This window comes from Cupressus sempervirens, chromosome 3 (genome assembly GCF_028749045.1).
Source record: "Cupressus sempervirens isolate cs-2001-9-10 chromosome 3, ASM2874904v1, whole genome shotgun sequence".
Classification (NCBI taxonomy): Eukaryota; Viridiplantae; Streptophyta; class Pinopsida; order Cupressales; family Cupressaceae; genus Cupressus; species Cupressus sempervirens.
In genome coordinates, this window is record NC_143120.1 from 1019581455 (window position 1) to 1019603474 (window position 22020).

Sequence of the window (22020 nt, forward strand, 5' to 3'; positions counted from 1 at the left end):
GGATGTTTGTATCCTATCTCTAGGATCATATGATATTGTATTGGGCATGGATTGGTTAATTTTCCCATCATGTGAATATATATTTCCATTGTAAGTCAGTCCAATGTGTTGATGACATAGGTGGGTAGGTGGAACTTTTAGGGGTCCAAAGACTAGTCTCACTTTGGATGATCTTAACTAATTAGCTAAAGTAGAGTGTGTGGATAGGATGTTAGATGTTTTTTGTTTCTATCAATGATCTTTAGAAGGCCAAGAGCTGTTCGATAACACTTGATGATCACCCTCTCATTTGTGACTATGAAAATGTGTTTCCTGATGAGATACCCAACATGCCACCATAGTGTGACATTGATTTTGATATTGATCTCATACTAGGATTGGAGCCAATTTCATTAGCTCCTTACTGCATGACTACTTAGGATTAGAGTGAGCTCAGATTACAGTTGGAGGAACTATTGGTCAAGGGCCATATTTGTCCTAGTGTATCCCTATGGGGTGCACTAGTCATCTTTGTGAAGAAGAAAGATGGATCATTGCATTTATGCATTGACTACCGATAGTTGAATAAGGTGATGGTGAAGAGCTGATATCCTCTTCCCAGGATTGATGACTTGTTTGATCAAATGAAGGGAGCACAAGTGTTCTCAAAGATTGATCTCAAGTTAGGGTACCATCAACTTCATATCCAAGAGGCTAACATTTGTCAGATAACTTTTTGTACATGATATGGGAATTATAAGTTCATGGTTTTACCATTTGGGTTAACCAATGCACGATCGGTGTTCATGAGTTTGATGAATGAAGAATTTCATATGTACCTTTATCTATGTGTCATTGCATTCTTGGATGACATATTGATCTATTTGAAGACTATTGAGGAACATGAAGTCCATTCACGCCAGGTATTGCAATGATTGAGAGATCATTAGTTGTATGGAAACTTGGGTAAATGTGGATTCTTCCAGTCAGAGGTAAAGTATTTGGGACATATCATCACTGGTGATAGTATTGCAATGGATTTGGAGAAAATCCAAGCTATCATGAATTTTCCAGTACCAACTAATGTCTTAGAGGCTCATAGTTTCATGGGATTGGTGGGTTATTACCATCACTTTGTTAAGGATTTCTCATGCATGGCTCATCCTATCACTTGTCTTCATTTTTAAGAGAAGAAGTATGTTTGCTTAGACTTGTGTGAGGCAACATTTAATACTCTTAAGGAGTGTTTGACTAGTGCGCCAATCCTTGTAATCCCTCATCCTATAGGTGATTTCATGGTTTGCACAGATCCTTCTTTGAAAGGTGTGGGTGCAGTGTTGATGTAGTATCATCGAGTGATTGCATATGAGTCTAGGAAAATCAAGGACAATAAGCTCAACTACTCCACTCATGATTTGGAACTTGTGGTCATAGTGCATGATCTTGTTCATTAGAGGCATTGACTTTTTGGATACAAGTTTTAATTGTATAGTGATCATAGAAGCTTACAATATATCTTTACTCAGCCAAACCTGAATGCATGATAGTGTCGTAAGATGGAGTTCCTATGTGAATATGACTTTGATGTTCACTACCTTAAAGGGAAAGATAAGGTCATCACAAATCTCTTGAGTAGGAGATGACATGAGATATCGATGTTGTCATTAGGAGTCGATTTGCAAAACCATATCTTGGAGGCCTTGCCTAGTGAAACTTGGTATTAGGAGGTGAGGGAAAAGATTGAGTCTGGACATACCCTTGAGGGGAGATTTTTAAGTTATTTTCTTGAGTTTTATGGACTACTATGACACTTGGGGCATAAGTATGTACCAGGTCCTAGTGATCTTCAGACCTTGGTTTTGTCAGAAGCACATCATGCATCATATTCCACACATCCCGATGTCAAGAATATGCATGTTGATCTTAAATAGTTGTACTTTTGGGTAGGGATGAGGTTTGATGTTGATTTTGTTCCTAGATGTCTCGAGTGCCAAAGAGTGAAGGTAGAGCATCAGCATTCAGTGGGTCTTTTATAGCCACATACTATTCCAGAGTGGAAATAGGATATGATATTTGGATGTATCTCTGATTATATTTTGTGATGGATTTAAGTCTATGGTATTTACTTCATTCTTGCTTAGCTATGCTTTATGCAAACACAAGTGATGTAAATGGATTATTTTAGTATAATTAAATAAATGGTTAAATTAGGAAATTTAATGCATTTATTGCTTTGACATTTTTTATTATATGCAATTGCACTTGATCATGTGTTTTAGTGTACATGATTCATATTCTTGGCTATGGCACATGGAGTTAGTGATTCTACTATTCATATTTATCAATGTCATCACTATATGGTCGACGTATCTTATTTAAATGTTTCAATTAAAACTTCCTACGATCTAATAAATCCAGACTCATCTGTATTATGTGACTTGACCTGTGAATGTATTTGTGCATTTAGAGGTTGGCATTGTCATGAAGGTTGTTAATGAATTTATTTGATTTTGATTTTTTGGGCTTTAATTTTTTATTGATTTTAATTTCTAGAAGCTTTTCCATAGATGAATTCCAATTACTTGGAATAGCTTGGTTTCATTTGGGTTGATTCAAGGTCTAACTAGTTTAACTGGTCATTTATCCTAATCAATTATCCACTCAAGAAGTCATTAAGTATTGAAAGAGGAAATTAATTCCTCTTTTCTCACATTTGGAAATTACAAATTTAAGAGCCTTTTCCAAAATTATTTTCTAGAAGATTGAGTTTCTATTCATTGTGAGAGCTATGGGCATGGGATCTTTGCAAGATTAGTCTTGTTAGATCCATTTATGGAAGGCCTTGTTTTGATGTAATTTTCGGTAGCTTTCACGAGATATTTATTTTATCTGGTTGATTGTTGTTTCTATCCCTTTTTCTATCAGGTAGAGTTCTCCCATTTTTGTGTTTTAACATTATTTCTAGTTATTTTTCTAGTAATTGTTTGTTAGGAGGCTGAGAACTAGTGTTCCCCTCTTCTTCTTTTTTGTTGATTTTGCCCAGTTGGTCAGGTATGAATGTTTTCCTAGTTTTTGAGAAGAGGGTTTGGGGTTTTTCACTATTATGCTGGTTGTTTTTGCATATGGTGTCGAAACCCAATTTTTATTGGATTTTCATGGCTTTTGTGCCCAAAGACCAAATGGGTTTTGATTTCAATGTTTTGAAGTTTTTGGGTTTTTACCTCAATACATGTGTCACCAAGTTTTCTTGAGTTTTCTTGGCATGATGTTGGTCATGGACTTGGATCATTTGTAGGATGGCAATTAGACCATTGCTTCACTATCTTGTTGCATTGAGATGTGTACCACATCTTTCCTCCTAAGTTGTTATTCACTTTAGTGTTATAATTGGCTTATGTTCTCATCCATTCCTTGTGTTATGATCCTCATGATAGTGGGGGCACCCCACATGAGCATGGTACTTTTAGGAGTTATGAAAATTTGGGTTAAGTTGGGAATATGCATACCTACAAGCACTCATCATTGGATGAGCATGGGTAGGGTAGGGTAGCACCATGGAGCGGGCTTCTATCTCGCAGCTTGGTGATCATTGTGCCCATAGGGTTGGTAGAGGAAGTTTGAATCAAGTGATAATTAAATAAAACACTATTTGGTAATAAAACTTAAGATAATAAATGTTTAGTGCAAGAGACTTCTGTTAAGGAGTTGAACTGCACTATATAATGCCAAGTGACTCTCCATGTTGTTAGCCCCTACATAATTACTCATTGAGTGTGTGTCCAGGACTTGTAGTACTTGCATGGTTTCATGATCTTGATTTCAGTCATCATTATTATCTGGCGTAAGTGTTAGCCATGGACATCTATTTTATGTGTGTTGTGGTTGGATGATTATCTCCATCAACATAGTACGAGTTGACCTATGGGTTTCACATGGTTGGGAGGCATAGAAACCCTTACTGTTATTGGGGATCGGTGTACAAAGATAGTCTATTGTTCCAATGTGATCATTACTTTATGTTAACTTGGTATTTCGATTTATCTAGAGTATGTTTCCTTGTGATTTATGCTTTTATTGGAATGCTTAGATATCATGTTTAGATGATGTTATTTTTTTTATGCATCCCTGTATTATGATTTTTAGTATATGATTAGATGATGTGATTTACTTAGTTGGAGTATCCATTTCTTATTGGTTTAGCATGTTTGATTTCATGTTCTTATTATGTTATTACATTTTTGTAGTGATGTCCTCATAAGAAAGCTCTGACTATCTAGTTGGTAGTTTGGGATGTTATGCTTGAGGGATGGCTAGGGCCTTTGCGGTCTAATGATGCAATTATGGTTGGGAGGAACTACACATGAGTTTTGTTGTTTTTGTACATTGCAATGTTGCTTTCAGTACATTTCTTTTACTGCTATGTTTCAGATGATTAGAAGTAGTTTCCATCTTGCAATTATCTTGTTTGAGTGTTTAAGAGTCAATTAATGGACCTAGTACTACTTGGTGTGGAGGAATAGTTTTACCTTCTTTTCATCTTAGTTTTCCTTGTTGTTTTAATTTCTCACATGAGAGTGAAGTTTCGCATGGCTTTCTGCATTTCCTTGTGTGGCTTTCTACATTTCCTCACATGGCTCTTTGACACTTGATATGATTACCCAGAAACCCCCTAATGAAAAGATAAAACTAGGGTGGGGATGACTCTCACAATTCTTCACTAATGTAGCAATAAATTGTCACATGTTAAGGTTACATAGTTTGACCATTTTCATGTGCTGCCCTATGAAAAGCCTACCTTGTTAAGGGCTTACAAAGGATTATTACATCCTACCCTATTAGAGGATTTAAAACACCCTATTAGAAGTGTGCCTGGTTAAAGGACTTTTAGAATATTCACTTGGAATGTCACCCTATTAAAGGATTTCACAATGACTGTTAAGTCAACCTTAGTCCAAAATATTTCACCCTACTAATATAGTTGTTAGAAAGTAATAGTAGAATGTTTAATGTAATAACTTACAACTTTTCTTTCCTAACTTTGTTTGATATTCTCTAGGTTCATAACATTGTTCTACTATATGCTCAAAATTTAGCACATCATTCTACAAATTAAATTTAGTCTTTAAAAAAAAACTTCAACATTTTGTCTAGCAATTCCATATTTATTCTCTTCTTCATCTGAATTATAATCAGCACCTTTTCTTTGGTTCCAAACTTCTCATCAATCCTTACATTTGTACATTCAACTATTTTCTTATTTCTATAGTTGAAACATCTATAAGCCCTACTTTTCAATGAGTAGCCAAGAAACATACCTTCATTTCTTCTTGGATCAAAATTACCAATGTCATCGTCTCTCTTAATATAACATTTTCTCCCAAATATTTTGAAATATTTGACTAATGGTGAATGTCCAAATCATAGTTCATAAGGTGTCTCGTGCATACCTTTTTTGATCCATACTCTATTCAAAGTATATACTAATGTTTTCACTACTTCTCTCTATAATATCTTAGAAACATCATTCTCATATAACATTGCTCTAGCTACCTCTACTATAGATTTATTTCTTCTCTCAACAATCCCATTTTCTTAGGTTTTCTAGGTGCAAATAGGTGTCTTTTGATTCCATTTTTTTCACAAAATACGTTAAATTCTCTAGAGGTGAATTCTACTCCTCTATTAGATCTCAAACACTTAATCTTAATATCATATTCATTCTCACGTCTATTCTTAAATATCTTAAACTCCTCAAAAGCTTCATATTTCTGTTTAAAAAATGCTACCTACATCATTCTAGTGAAATCATCAACAAAAATCATAAAACACCTTTCAACATAGAATCTTCTTATTCTAAAATGTATAGTTAGATCTATGGGAATGACCTCTAGCTTCTCTATGGTAGTAAACTTCTTGCTAGGGAATGATACTTTCTTCTACTTAGACAAAATATATTCCTTACACACAACACTAGTAGGCTTAATAATCTTAGGCAATCCTATAACTACAAAAGTGCTACTAACCTTCACAATATTATCAAAGTTTATGTGAACAAATATTCTATACCACAACCAATTGTCATCCACTTTAGCTATCAAATATGTCATGTCAATAGGATTCAACTAAAATACATTACCTCTAGATCTAGTGCTAGTTCCAATCATGTTACCATCTTTGTCTTTGATAGTGTAGGTCTTCTCAACAAACTGCAACTAATAACCTTTGTCCACCAACTGTCCAACAAATAACAAATTATGCTTATATCCATCAATAAAGTAAACATCATCAATGTTAGTTTTACCATCAAGAGTAATGGATACAATTCTAGTTATATGATAGGTTGTATTGTTACCAACTCTAAAAATTCTTCCATCATGATTCTTGAACTTAAAAAATTATTCATATCACTAGTCATGTGATGTGAACAACCACTATCCATTATCCAATCAGATTTCTTTTCTACTTGAGTAACTAGAGCTCTTTCTTCTATAACTTTTCTATTAATATCATCTTCCTTGATAGCCACAGATCCTTATTCATCATCACTTTCACTTTGACCTTTCTCATTAGATTCTTCATCTTCATTTGCATATAAAAAAAATTCTATCTCTATCTCTTCTAGGGTTAAACCTTCCCTTATACTTATCTTCTCTTTTAGTACATTTATATGCATAATGTGCAAATTCATTACAAGTCCAACACTTAAATATTTTTTACCATCCTTTTCTCTTCTCACTAGAAGGGTTATTGCTTCTTCAATCTTCTTGTCTTCATCAACTCTATTATTGCCAACAAAATATCCACGGGTGCTTGCACTTCTTGTAAAATTAGGTCATATGTTCAAGGTACAAAAAGCTATTTCAACTCTTGTAAGTTCTCCAGACTATGTTAGGTCTGCTTTTACTGATTTTAATCTTCCAAGCAGTGTTTCCTTAGTGAAATCCTTAGTGTAGAGCATCACTAGTTGAATCGTCTAAGCTATAGGCTTCAATGGTGGTGTCAAAATTTTCAAAATCTTCCATATGACTTCATCATCTTCTTTGGTTCCACCATTATAACTAATTCCTACAACCATTTCTGATATTCTACCAATATAAATTCTTATAGATACATCTTCCATCATTCTAGCATCTTGAAATGCACATATGCAGTTATGTAATCTCATTCTCTTTGCATGATCATCACCTTCAAAAGGGGATTCTAATGCTTTCCAAATTTTATGAAATGTTGCAAATGACTTTACCTAATCGTATTCATTCTCTGGAAGTAGGGCTTCTCTTGCTCTCATTTTACACATGAATAGATCTCTCTCTTCTTCATTGCAACCTTCAAGGTTTTCTTCTTTAACGATTGTCTTTTGATTCTTTTCAAGGGACAATATCCTAGACCCATGCACAACATATGATTCTTAATCTTATCCTTCTAAGTATCATAGTTGGCCGCATCAAATCTAGGATTATCCTTTTTGAAAAAATTCACCATCGATCTCATAAAGTTGTTAAGCTTATCCTTCAAGGACTCAACGCTCTAATACTACTTGTTAGAATATGTGGTCCACTGATATAAGTAGGGGTAATGAATTAGTTATCTAACTAATATCAATAGTAATTACTTTTAAAAATCTCAATGATATAAGTAATGTAAACTAAAACCACAACAAAATACTTTGACACAATAATGCTAGGTACCTTAACTAGGGAAACCCTTGAACAAAGGGAAAATCCGAGTGGGGTTGATACCCACAAGATGATATACTAATATAAATATTACTTGTTAGTGTATAGAACCTATTAGGATTTTGTTACAACATTTAGTACATGTGCATCCCTGTTAGGAGATTTTGAATCCTCGTTAGAAGATTCCAACCATATTAGGAGTTATACCAACCCTGTTAAGAGTTGTGGAAGATAGCTGGACCCACTGCCCAAACAACTTCGAGGGTAAGACCAATGAATCCACTATCCAAATGATCTCTATATTATTTTTTATAGAATAATAGAATTGAATTGTACTTCCTTTCTCTATCTCTATCCTATCAACTAGACTTCTACTCCTTCAAATCTTGTAAGAAAATCATGAACTATACATCCAATAATCCCTTGGATCACTTACATGCATTTAGAAAGAACTCTGCTCATTTTTGCATTTTGCACTTCTTGCAATGATCACAATACTTGAACATGATCCATATCTTCTACAATGAAGGAAAAAATCTTTCCTTTATACCATCTCTTCATAATAATTCCTTGAGTTAGCCTTGAAGCTTTCCCAATTAATTAAAATAAGAGAATTAATTAATTACAATTACCATAGTATTGTCAGCGCATAGTTTATACAAAATTTTACACATGCGATATGAAGATGTGCACACTCTCTGACATCATCACCTAACTATCCTCTATCACTACCTAACTATTCATCTTTATTGCATCTCAAATGTAATCTAGCAAAAAAAATCAAGAATTGCTTTCCTAATACTCTATCTCTAAACTGCTCTCTATAAATCAAGTACAACTTCCATACATCCTTAATTTAGGCTCTATGCATATGACCACATCATCAAGACACTAGGTTGTACATGTCCATAACTATGCATGACTAGACAAGCAAATTATTGTCCATATCATCAAGATCTTTGTCTAATATTCTACTAGACTGATCACTTCCAAGTAGTATGAACTAGGTCTGCATTGGTGACTTGGTGAATATTGTGAAACTTGGCATATAAATTGAATCACTTGATTCACACTATGTATCTCAGCCAATGCTATCACTACAATCTCGGTATAAACTAAATCACTTGGTTGAATGTATGTAGCTCAATCAACATTGGATTCACATTACTAAAGATACAAACTCAATAAGCACTACACAACTTGGTTTGCACTGAGTGACTTGGTAAACACTAAGAATCTTGGTTTACACTAATAATCACCAACCTAGTAGAAACTAATCAGTGCAAACTAAATATTGTTCCTTGAACTCGATAGCAACTATAGAACTCAGTAAATTCTAAATTACTTGGTTAACATTGTTAATCATATAATAAGCTTGGTAGTTACTGAATAAGTGTGTGTCACTAATAAAAAACTTGACTATAATTTCAACAATCTCGCCCTTTGGAATTAGTGACAAAAACACTTAATAATCAAAACTGAATTCTCAAAAAGTTTCAAACAATCTTTAGTCTTCAACTTCTATCTCCAACTTGGTAGAGTACTCTATTTTTGAGATTTTTCAAAATTGCTTTTGTAAGAGATGTTTATTTGAATATCCATACATGTATATAATATGATGATTCTTCCCCATACATATATATTCAATATTATATACATCTTCTCATCTTCTCCTCTTTATATATCACATCTTTACCCCTTTTACAATATGCTTTATATGTTATATACATTTACATCTTCTCCCCCTTTAACATATGTTATATACATCTTCTCCCCCTTTTTGACATAAATACCAAAAGTGTATTCTATGCAATAATACCAAAATGTGACAAGAAATTAGAATGTACTTTTAGAATCAGTGATATTGTCTTATACCAATTTTCTTGCAACATCTTGCTTTTGTGTAGTGCAATTTAAACTTTTGCTGATAGTGCTATCATGTGCTCAGCAATGGAGAAGTTGTTATCATGGATGAGGGTTTTAGCATGTTCAATATGTTTTTGCAATGCATCCATGTTTAGGAGAATCATGTCCTATATGTATACAAGTGTAGCTCTTATCTTGACTTCTTCCCTTAGCAATTATACCTTCATATTAGTTAGAAATCTTATCTTTGTATAGTGAGCAGAACTATAGCTTGGGTCAAGTTGCAACTAGTGTGCACTTACCTTTAGATCTTCATTAATCTTTGAAATTTTATCTTTAATTTCCTTAGTGAAAATTGATGTGTCACAGAGTTTACCAAATAAAGAAATCACATTGTTGCAAGAGGTTTCCAATGAGCCTAGAATAGTAGACATGTCTACTTGGTATATGAAAATCTTTTGTGCTACTAGCTCCAATACTTTATTCTCAAATTTCCTCTCAACTCTCTGCAAAAATTTCTCTTGTCCATTCAAATCTTCATTAAATTTCTAGACCACTTCTACTAACTGAGCCAAAATTGGTTGAGAAGTGTCAACCTTAGTGTTGAGTGTTTTGCAAGAATGTTCTTTGCATCTTCAATCACTTGAAATTCTTTATTTATTTCCTCTCTAAGCCTTTGTTGCTTGCTTTATTCTAAAGTAGCTCTCCAACTATATCCATCTAATTGAGATTTATATTGGAGATATCCCAGTTCGGGATAACTATCTCCTCATCAAGACCAATCTCTTCTTCTTTATCTTTGCCTTTGCTCAAAAGTTTTGTACTTGGTTGAGGCTTGGTCTCAACTATCATTATACTTATTATTTGGAAGCTTGGAATAGAAACAATGGTAGAAATAGTAGGAATAGTAGAAAAATTAGATATAGCACTTATTGAAGAAATACCTTGTGTATCTCCACCAAGGTTGTTGACATTGCAGTCAAGTTTGTTATTAGTGACACACACTTATTCAAACAGACAATATCTACCAAGCTTATTATATAGTTAATAGTGTTAATCAAGTAATTCAAAATCTACCAAGTTCTATAGTTGCTACTAAGTTCAAGGAAAAATATTTAGTTTATATGAGCAGTTTTTACTAGGTTGGTGATTATCAATGTAAACTAAACTTCTTAGTGTTTATCGAGTCACTCAGTGTAAATCAAGTTGTGCAATGCTTACTAAGTTCATATCTTCAGTAATGTGAATCTTGTGTTAATTGAGCCACATAGTGTCAACCAAGTGATTTAGTTTATACTGAACCTATAGTGATAGCATTGACTGAGCTACATAGTGTGAATCAAGTGATTTAGTGTCTATGTTAACTTTTGAGGTATTCATTGAATCACTAGTATAGACCAAGTTCAAACTACTTAGAAGTGATTAGTATGGAGCAAGCTTCTACGTCTACCAAGTGCCTGATGATGCCCAACATTGATAGTGGATGTCGAGTATCAAAAAATCACCGAGTTAGTCTTCAGAACCCAAGTTCTTGTAGTTGGGTTGACTTTGTGTATTTTGTGTAAAATTTTATTGTAGCTAACTTTGATTTGTAAATTGGATTGGTATATATGTAATGTATTGTATCACATCTGAAGAAATATGATATGAGTATAATGTGAATTTAAAGAGCATAAGCATGAAGTAAAAGGCTACAATAGTATAAGGAGTAGCACAGATTTTATCTATCACAGAAAGGTGATCATTACACTCAAAGGAGTCTCATTCAGCAAATCAAGTTATAGATCAGAGATCAACCACTATTTCATCCTAATAGGTGAATCAGTTAAATCCTTTCACAAGGTAGACTTAACAATCTTCTGTAAATCTCTTTACCTAGTGCATACTTCATTGTATGTTTTTAATCCTTTTGCAAGGTGGACCTAGCAGTCCTTATTGCTCCTAACAGGCTAGATCATCAGAAGTGATCATTGTAAGCCTTAACAGGGCAACTTTATACTGTAGTACTAAATCTTGTGGGTATCATCCCCACCCCAGTTTTACTTTCTATTTAGAAGGTTTCTAGGTCACCATATTGTGTGTTAAAGTGTTATGAATGTTTTAATGCTTTTAGTTTTTCATGTATGCAATTATATCATAACACTCATGAAGGATTAATTGGTAAATAAAGATTAAGTTTTACTGGTTACTAATTCAGCTCTCCCCTCTCAGTAACTTAGCCTATCATATATTTCTGAAAATTGGTATCAAACTTTGTGGTTCTTAGAGAAAAGTTCAACAAATTGAGCAAAGATTAAGAGGCTATGGAATTATTCAAACTTGATAAGTCTATTGACAATAAGAAGCTGGATTTGGAATTGGCTATTGGGCAACTTAAGAAAGAAAAGGAGAAACTCTCTCAATCCTTGAAAAGAAGGAAAGATCTTGCAATCTAGATGAATGACCAACTCTACAATGAAGAAAGAATTGAAGACATCCATTCATAAAGTAATTTGGATGAAACAAATGAAGCAATCATAGAAGTATTAGAAAAGAATGGCACACTTCAAGAAGAAATATGAAAGTTGAGAAGAGAACAAGAAATTTAGTTAGTAAGATTGTGTGAAGTCATGTAAGAGAAAAACAAGACAAAAAAAGAGTTAGAAGGAAAGAATAATGAAATCCAGCATCTAACCCTTTAGCAGGAAGACTTCATTGATTAGCTTACAAAAGCAAATGAAGAGATCATGAATCTAAGATCAAAGAATGAAAGATTGTGAAATAATCTAAACACTGAAAGGAAAACCAATGAAAGGATGATGAAATCTCAAGCAGACATGGATCAACTAAATGAGAAAATCCAATATAGACAAAAGGACAAAGCAAGAATTGGATACATAAAAGTTCAATAATCCAAGCAAGGAGCTCACAAGAATCAAAGACCTACTTGTAGTCACTATGGTAAACTAGGTCACACATCAAACAAATGTTGGAGCAATGGCAAAGATAAGTTTAATGGAAAATGCTACAAGTGGGTGGGAATTCACATTGGGTTTTGCCTTGGGGAAAGGCATGGCATAGGCCTGGTGGGACAAAGCATATGCCTTTACGAACCAAATTTTGACTAAGGCATTTAATTAACAATTTGAAGGATTGTCATAATTTTTATACAGTCGTCCCCATCGAATTCTTTGACAAAATGAAAACCCATTATAGATCTTATCATTCTAATTTCAAAAATGTTAATTTTATAGTGTTATGAGTTCATTTGTCACTTTTCCATTATTTATTAATCAAAAGTATCTATTAAACATAAAATAATGAGATTCACTAAAACTTTAATTATTTTTTAAATTTTTCCTATTTTTTAAATTAATTTACATATCATCAATCTTCACACAATTCTTTTGAATTTAAAAAAAAAAAACCAAAAAAAAAAAAAAATTGATTAAATTATGGCATTTGTACATGAGAGGTTTTAGAAATTAGCTTAATTGGTAATTAAAAATTAATTTAAAAAATATTTATTAAAAAATTCAAGAAAAATATGAACTCATCAATCTTTGGTGTGTCAAGTAACTTCATTTAAAAATATTCACAAAAATTTATTTAGTTGTGTCAAATTATGATGTTCATACATGAGCATGGTATGGTCCTGAAACATGCATTTTGAAAAAGGGTTTTTTTAAGATACATACCTAAAAAATAATCTATCATATGGGTATACAAATAAATTACATATTCAAAAAGGAGATTCCTAGCACTATAATTTTTATTTTTGAAGTTTTTTTATATTTAATATCTAAATGTCTCAAATTTTGGCATCAATTGACATTATATTTCAAAAACATGAAAAACACTTCCACTTTTTGGCCAAAAGTGAGACCCAACTTCTTGCACTAACCCTATTGTAATTCTCCTCATAAAATTGTGTCTTGTTTATATTTCACTAGGAGACTCGTCCTTGATAATTTTTATCCTCTAACCATAGGTGTTCCAACTAGTTTATAGTTCTCCAATCTAAATCTTGTCAACAAATCCTCAATATAATTAGCTCGTGATATAAAAATTTCATCCTTATTCTGAGTTATTCATAATCCCAAGAAAGATTTCATCTCAACAATCATATTCATATCAAATTCATTTCATTTTCTTTTATTATTATTTTATGACATATGCACTAAATCAATTGACGTAGTTGAGAGTCATGATAGATCCCTAATTCATATAATTTACTTTGTGCTTCATTAAATGGAGTTTTGATTTATGAAGTTATCTCCTGATACATATTAAGCATCCTCATAAAAAACTGGGCTAACAATTCTCCTTCATATTTCTCCAATTTATAAAATGCATCCAAGGGGGATGTACAAAATTTTATTTCTATTCTATAATCTTCCTCTTGTTCATGAATAATACTTTCTATATCATCATTATTATCACAAAAATAAACAAGAAACCATCTCTCAAGTTTCTTCGAAGATGAGATGCTTATTGTAGGTAGTGATTCATACTCCCATCTTATAACTCCCCATAGTGTTTGAACAAACAATTTTATCACTTGGTCTTCTAAACATATTTCATATTCATCTACATATGTATAACATGCATCTAAATGCTCACACGCAAATTTTCCATATTCACCATAAAACTTAGGTGAAGGATTTGAAAGCTTAGGGGAAATCCCGTAAGTTTTACATTCAAACATACTAAGAGCCAATGTCCTGATGCCATCTAGAATAAAAGGTTTTCTTCATAATGGTCGATATATCCTCAATATCAAAAATTCCCTCCTTTTGAAAAGGAAAATATATCATCTCTTCTTGATTCTTTTCCCTCAATAGAGTCACTAAATATTATAGAGTTTCCACCTCCTTTGACAAAAAATTGATTTGTCAGGGCTCCTCCCTCTAGCACACTACAATTTGAGAAAAATATTTATACTTACTCTAGTGTGTGAACCTAAAAACTCTAGGTAACTTCACAATGTAAATTGTGAGCAACTCTCCCCAATAGAGTTGCCAATTTGTTGGTTCTTTAAATTGTTGATTGAATTCCTATGAATCTTTCCCACTGAATGCTAGGAAATGCAACACAATTTAGCTAATGGACAGGTTTGAGAATTAGAGAATCAAATACCCTTACTCTTTAGGCCTTGCAATACCTAGGTGGGTACAACTTCACAATAACTATTCACAATGACTAAATGCAGGCTTTCTAAATGATGCTCTTGAAATGGTAAGTATTTCTCAAGAGAGATCACAAGTATAAAATTAAATTCTTAGAATGCTTGTTATGGATGATTGAAAATATGAATGAGAGTATATAAATGACATGTAGATGAACTGGGCAAAGAACCACACAAACTACAATTATATATCGACTCAAATGAAACAAGCAAGAGAAAATCTTACATCAATTGGGAAAATGGAGTCAACTTTGCATGAAAATATCATCAAAGTCTTATGGATATGGTTGGTCACACCATCAACCACTGGACATGGAGCTTGAAAAGTATGAATCTTGGTCTAAATGAATCAAACTCTAGTGATGGAGACCAATAAGATAAATATCACATAGCATGTAACATTTGATAATGAAAGACACATATTAAGTTTGATCTATTTGATAGTACTTTGGTCTCTATGAGGACAATATATTAGGCAAGTACTAAAATACCAATTTATCCAAATCAAGACAAAAATAGTATCTTTTGTCGATTCAAAAAATGAAGTACAATTGGTTTGGCTTTAGTTACATTACCTAATCAAATTCAAAATCATCCAGCCATTATCTCATAATCTTTATAATATAAAATTATTTTAATCACTATATCTATTGTCAATTTTCTCGGTATCCTTTATCGAAAATGTGAGGACACATACAAGATCAGGTCATTGCATCATTTCCTAACTAAAAACTAAATGCAATTGAAAACAATATTTACAATGTGGATTTTAATAAAATAATAATTAATCCAATAGTTTTTTGCTATTATCACCACCATGTGAAAGGTCACCTCCTTTGGTTTGACAATATAATTAAGTCTTCAATAATCAAGAATGTGATACTTCCTTAATTTTCTTGATTTCACTTAGGAAATATTTCCATGCTATCAATCATTCATTTTTTAATAGATAAGGTCTTTCATCTGATGTTTCTCTATGTTAATAGTATACCCTAGACAAAAAAGACTTAGTGAGATACTTTAATTTAAAATTGAATTAAAGCCTTACCTTTAAATTCTTGTGGAATGGTTTGTACTTCTCCTACACATACATCTTTTGTTAGAATATTTAAGACTTTAAAAATATACAATTAGGCCTTTAAACATTATTAGGGAAATAAAATGTTTGTAGTGCCTACCCCTAGTTCACATTTTGTTTTAATTGCCAAACTCTTTTAGGCCAATTTTATACTTGATGTTTACTAGCATTACTTTCAGATTATCAGATGTTGTTTTACACTCAATTTATTAAATGATGAGATTACTTGGTACTCTATATTTCATGCATGTATGATGATTATTCAATGTTTTCAATTATCGATGATGATTAGTTAGGTGGTTTATTATCACATGTGCTTTCTTATGGATACTTACCCCATACTGCATGTGTATGGTGTGTGTGTTTGTTTTCTTTATGTATGGTGTTTCTGATATGGTTAAGGAAGGGAGTCGTAGTCACCTGCTAGTCGGGATCTACACGATGCACCACTTCCTGCCATTGTCTGTTTAGCTTAGAATATTGTGTCTGTACATGTGTGGATTTTATGCAGGTTGCAGGTACCGGGTATCGACTTCCCTGAATTGCCAGGATGAGCGTACCCTATCGCATTATCTCAATGGTAAGAGAGGGGAGATAAACTCTTAAGTCCAATTCCTAAACCCTTTAGCCAATTGTCCTAATTGATAATTAGGGCAAGTATCTGAGTTAAGTACCCTCCAAATGCATCAAATGATGTTATTTCGTGATTATAACCCTTTTTGTTTGATTTAGTATGTATTTTTCTATGATGGGTTTTTGTATGTTGCTTTATGAGTCCTTGATGTATTTTCTATTAATTAAGTTTAATTAAAAGGATTAATTAATGATTTAATTTAATAGAAAATTATTATGATATTTTAATATTTAATTATATTTAATTAATTGAGAAATTAATTAAATAAAAAGAATTAAATTTGGAAATAAAAATTTTAAGTATAATTTTAGAATGTGATAATATTTATTTAATTTAATAATAATATATATTTAGAGTTCATTTTTAAATAAATGCTAAATATTATTATTAATTGAATTAATAAATATTTTATCAATTAAAGTTTCTTAAATAAATTAAAAGTGGGAAAGATATTAATTATTAAAGGTTTCTAGATCGCATGGTCTAAGCATGAGTTTAAATATAAAAGAAATTAATTAAAACGATTAATTAATGATTTAATTTAATAGAAGATTATTATGATATTTTAATATTTAATTATATTTAATTAATTGAGAAATTAATTAAATAAAAAGAATTAAATTTGGAGATAAAAGTTTAAGGATAATTTAGAACATTATAATATTTATTTAATTTAATAATAATATATTTAGAGTTCATTTTTAAATAAATGCTAAATATTATGGTTATTTAAGTTAATTAAATATTTTATCAATTAAGTTTCTAAAATAAATTAAAAAGAAAATATATTAATTATTAAAAGTTGTAAGATTGCATGATGCGAGCATGTGTTGAAAATAAAGAAATTAATTAAAAGATAAAATAAGAGGAAATTATAATGTTATTTTAAATTCATAAAGTGCACATGGGTTTAAAAGTAATAAAGATTAAAAATAGAAGTCAAGTGGAAAAATTAAATAAAGTTATTTAATGATTCATTTAATATGCATTGAAAAGATAAAGCAAAGATTAATAAAAGATAATTTTGAGTTAACTCAGTTGAGCAAAGAGTCCTCTCGGGTGAACGCACAATTAGTGCCCCGATTTGAGGAGAAAACTCCTTATCACAACTTTGGGGTTCATTTTTGGGGGACACGAATTTGGACCGTGAATTTTGGAGACAGGAATTTTGGAGAGAGTTTTTGGAAACAAATTTCAGAAGGAGAATTCTAGGAAAGATTTTAAGAAGAAAGTTATTGAAGAGGAGCGAGTTCAGGTAGGGTCTGGTATTTTGACCCCTAAATGATTTAAGAAATTTAATATGTTCTGTCTACTTCGTGATTGTAAGAATCTTGTCTTCTTGAATGTATCATTTCTTCGTTTTGGATCTTTTGCTATTCGATTTCATTTGTAATCTAGATTTAAAAAAAACTATTTAGGAAAAATCCCATCTTGTAGATTAAAGAAAGTAGGATTAAAATTGGGAGGGTTTGAATTTAAAGATGAAATTCTAAATTTAAAAATAAAAATAAAAATAAATAAAATTGGATGGTTGGTAGTATTTTCTCTATTAGAGTTTAGAGGAAAATAATTTCAAAAATATATATTAAAAATATATATATTATTTGATAATTTTGTTTACATATTTATAGTAAAATAAATAAAATTTATTTTAAAAGAAAATTATTTTAAATTACTATAATAACAAAGTTTCTTTTTATTATAAAAGTAAATTATATTTCACAAGAAATTGAGTAACAAATCATAACATATAACAAGTTTTATTAAAATTAATTAAAATTAAATAATAATAAAATATATATACTTACCCCCCCCCCCTTCTTACCTATCGGCCCGCGTGTCGCAGCAGGTACTACTGCGGCGGCAATACTGCTGTGACAGCAAGTACTGCTGACGCAGCAGTACCCTGCATAGCAGTCACTGCGCTACAATTAAGCCGCAGGCAGCGATTATTAAATCGCTTTGTTAGTTTTGTTTTATAAAAACAAAACTTAAACATATGATGCCGAGCCATATTTTATTGGCATTCGATTTTTATTAAACTGAAAGTAGTTTTTTTTTTATATAATAAGTTTTAAGTTAATTTCATATTAATGTTATTGATAGATTTAAATGTTAAATTTTATTAATATTTATATAATGATTATAAATGTAATTTTTATTTAAATAACATTAGGTAATTTTTAATTAAGAATGATGTATAATAATAATAATAAATAAATAAATAAAAATTTAAAAAATAAATAAATAAATAAAATAAAATAAAAATAAAAATGACTTTTAATCTTCAGAGTAATCTTATAATTATAAATAAATAATTGGGTTTAAGCATAAGGGTAATAATGAGAAACTTCTACACTAAAAACGTACATTGAAACATGAATTGAACTTTAACTTAAACCCTTGTGTGTTTTCTGAAAATGTATCCAACTATGAACTGTCTTGTATTGTTCTGTTTTCTTTATGCTATTATGGTTGGGGTTTTGGAGTTGATTAGGTTGACCAGTTTAGGTTGTTACCAGAGGCTTGGGGATTATGCAATTGTTGTATTATGATGATTTGTTCTTGATCTTTTAAACCCAACCATGGCAATGTGATGGAGTGCTCTATGAGGGATGTTTTACTGTTTGTTATTGCTTTTTAGTTTCCTTGTGTGAAGCTGAAGTGTATGTATATAAGATACCTGACTTAACCATTTTTGAGTCTCGATCAGTTATATTTGATAACCATTTTTGAGTCTCGATCAGTTATATTTGATAACCATCTTTGAGTCATCGATCAGTTATATTTGATAACCATTTTTGAGTCATCGATCAGTTATACTTGGATTGCTTTTCGGTCGCTTGAGAGGACTGAAGTGTTTGTTATGTTCTTGATGATGTCATGTGTTGACTTGACCATTTTGGAGTCTTTGATCAGTATTGTGAATTATCATTGATGCCTTCAGTTGCTGATAGAGAACTGTTGTGATCATATGATTATTATTTGATGCTTACCTGTTGCTCATGAAGAACTGATGTAATTTTGTGGCTTATCTTTTATGATGTTTTTCAGTTTCTTGTATAGGACTGAGGTGATTTTATTATGATTCTTTGATTTGTGATTTCATGAGCCTAGGGTAGGTTATCTATGTGTAGTGTCGGGAAGTGGCTTGCAATGGGGATCGGGGCCCTAAGAGGCTGCCTGGAGTAACCCATTGTAAGTTGTTTTAACAAGTGAAAACATCTCACCTAAACACTGACTTAAATGAACCTAATAAGATAATTGTATGTTCTCTCCCATGCCTTGAGTGCTAGTACAGGCTAGGATGGGGTAGAGAGAACGCTTGGTTACGACCTTGCATTCCGCAGTATGCCTCGTCAGTACGAGAGGATACTAGTGGCCACAAGAATCACTAGGGACCTGGGATTCCTAAGGGATTGCTCAGGTAACTTCTACGTGACTTTTGTGATGACACTTTCCCGCTTGCATAGCAGGTTTCCTACGTGTCTTTGTGGTGCCTCTGGGTCTAGATGTCTTTCTATGTTGGAACCTTTGAGTTAGTATACTTTTAGGATTTCCCAGACTTAGAGAGTACTTGTGTTTTGTGTTTGATACCTTGTTTGGGACTTGAGACTATCTCCTCAGTGCCATGGGAGTGGACCATTTAGGTTCCACGCGGTCGGGTGGTAGTGCTTTTTACTCTTACCATTGAGATCCGTCTGTGGTCACCGTGGTTGAAGCTTTCTTGGTTGGCATTTACCTTCACTATGTTCTTGGATTACTATGATGGATGGTTAGATTTTATGATAGATGTTTTATCATTATGGATGTATGGATGTATCAGGTATGTTATTAGTTTCATTTATTTTACTGTACTTTGTATCATGGATTTGAGGATGATGTATCTTTATCTTTACATATGTATATTTTTATAAGCCTTTCATACCCTGTGACATGTACAGTGGATGATTGAGCATTCCGAATTAAATTGCCAAGAGGCATTCGGAGAAAATGTATATTATGGACATTGGACTTTATTATTATTCTTTCATATGTATGTGGTAGTTGTTAGACTTAGAATTAATTAAATTTAAATGTGACTCAACGTCTTGGGATCCTTAAGGAATGTAACTTGTGATGTATGTTTGTTGATGATTACATGTAATTGCTTCCGCTACTATGTGTTTGATGTGTATGTTATACATTCTTACTTTTAAAAAAAAAAAAAATGTTTAGCAAACTTAGTGAAACTTTAGGTTAATTCTTTTGGATCCCTTGGCGGGGCGTTACAATGTTATTTGGAAATATATTGCTTTGACAAGATATATTATCAAAATATTATTTTAGCCAAGAAAATGTTTTCATAATTCCTCCCTAAATATTTCCATCAAGACATTAGTAATGAAAATATTTCCCTTTTCAAATGTTAAAACATAATTTTTAAAATTGGAATTATAATTCTTTGATACCCATATTAAAGAGAAGACCTTATACACATGGCAAATATATTAATAATTTATGATTATAATCTAATATTTTCAAAAATATAATTACGGTTTTTGGAGAAAAAAATTCCAAGTATATTCTTTGACGAACTTTAGGGAAAAATATTTCCTTATAAATATTTTAATAAGAATTCTTTGATTGATGAAGGTGGATAAATTAATATTTCACACATCATCAATATAAAGATAAGCATTAAATTAAAACTTAATAGCTTTTCTCACCTTTATTTTTCATTTTTGAATTCTAGAGAAGTCATGAATTTATACCTTTTCCAAATGACAAACTTCATATTCTTGGGCCCCTTTCAACATAGGCCTCATGATTTTTTATGGTCGTAGTGTTCTATTTTATATGTGTTGCCACCTTGGTCACTTTTTGTTTGGTAACATGGTTTACCTTCGGTTGTTGTTTTGTATAGGGTTTTAGGCACCCTTCAAAACTTGTTTGGGGTTTCAAGTGCCCATTCAAAACCTATTTGTGTGGCTGATGAGTGTTGTGCTATCTGCGATGCCACCTTGGTCTTTGTGTCTTGTTGGATGACTTGTTTCACCTTTGGATAGTAGTTTAGTTTGGTTTGGGCTTCTTTGAAAATTTCTTGATTTGTAAAGGATTTCAGACTTCCTCAAAAACCTATTTTTCTTATCAAAAACATAGGCCTCGTGACTTAGTTATAAAGCCTTTCATGGATAAATATTTTAGCTTTTGATTGAAGCCAATATCTTTTCTAAAATAGTATTTTTGATAAAATTTCTCAACAAAGCATCTTTTGAATTTTCCAATCTCCAAAATATAAATGAAAAAATATTTATATTATATTTTCTATTATATTAAATATTTTTTAAAAATCTCAAATCTGAAATTAAAACAATACTTACCCTTTACTCACCTTTTCACATTTTTGGGAAGGTCGACAAGTACACCATGCAATATTGAGATATTTAGCATTTTCTAAATCCATTCTCCTGGGCTTCTTTGATTTCAAAAAATGTACTCACCATCAAGAGATTTAGATAAAAGATCTCTTAACATCCTCTAAAACCTCTCTTAATTAATTTAAGGCATGATATACATTTCTTCACAATTTCGAGAAGGGGGGAAGATTCATATCATATGTGGATCCGATGCTCCTTCT

The 22020-nt window shown here is 31.8% G+C and overlaps 1 pseudogene; it reads right to left on the reverse strand.

The window, feature by feature from the left end:
- Window positions 1-22020, reverse strand: part of LOC149570246 (cullin-1-like) — a 147054-nt pseudogene that overhangs the window by 63497 nt on the left and 61537 nt on the right.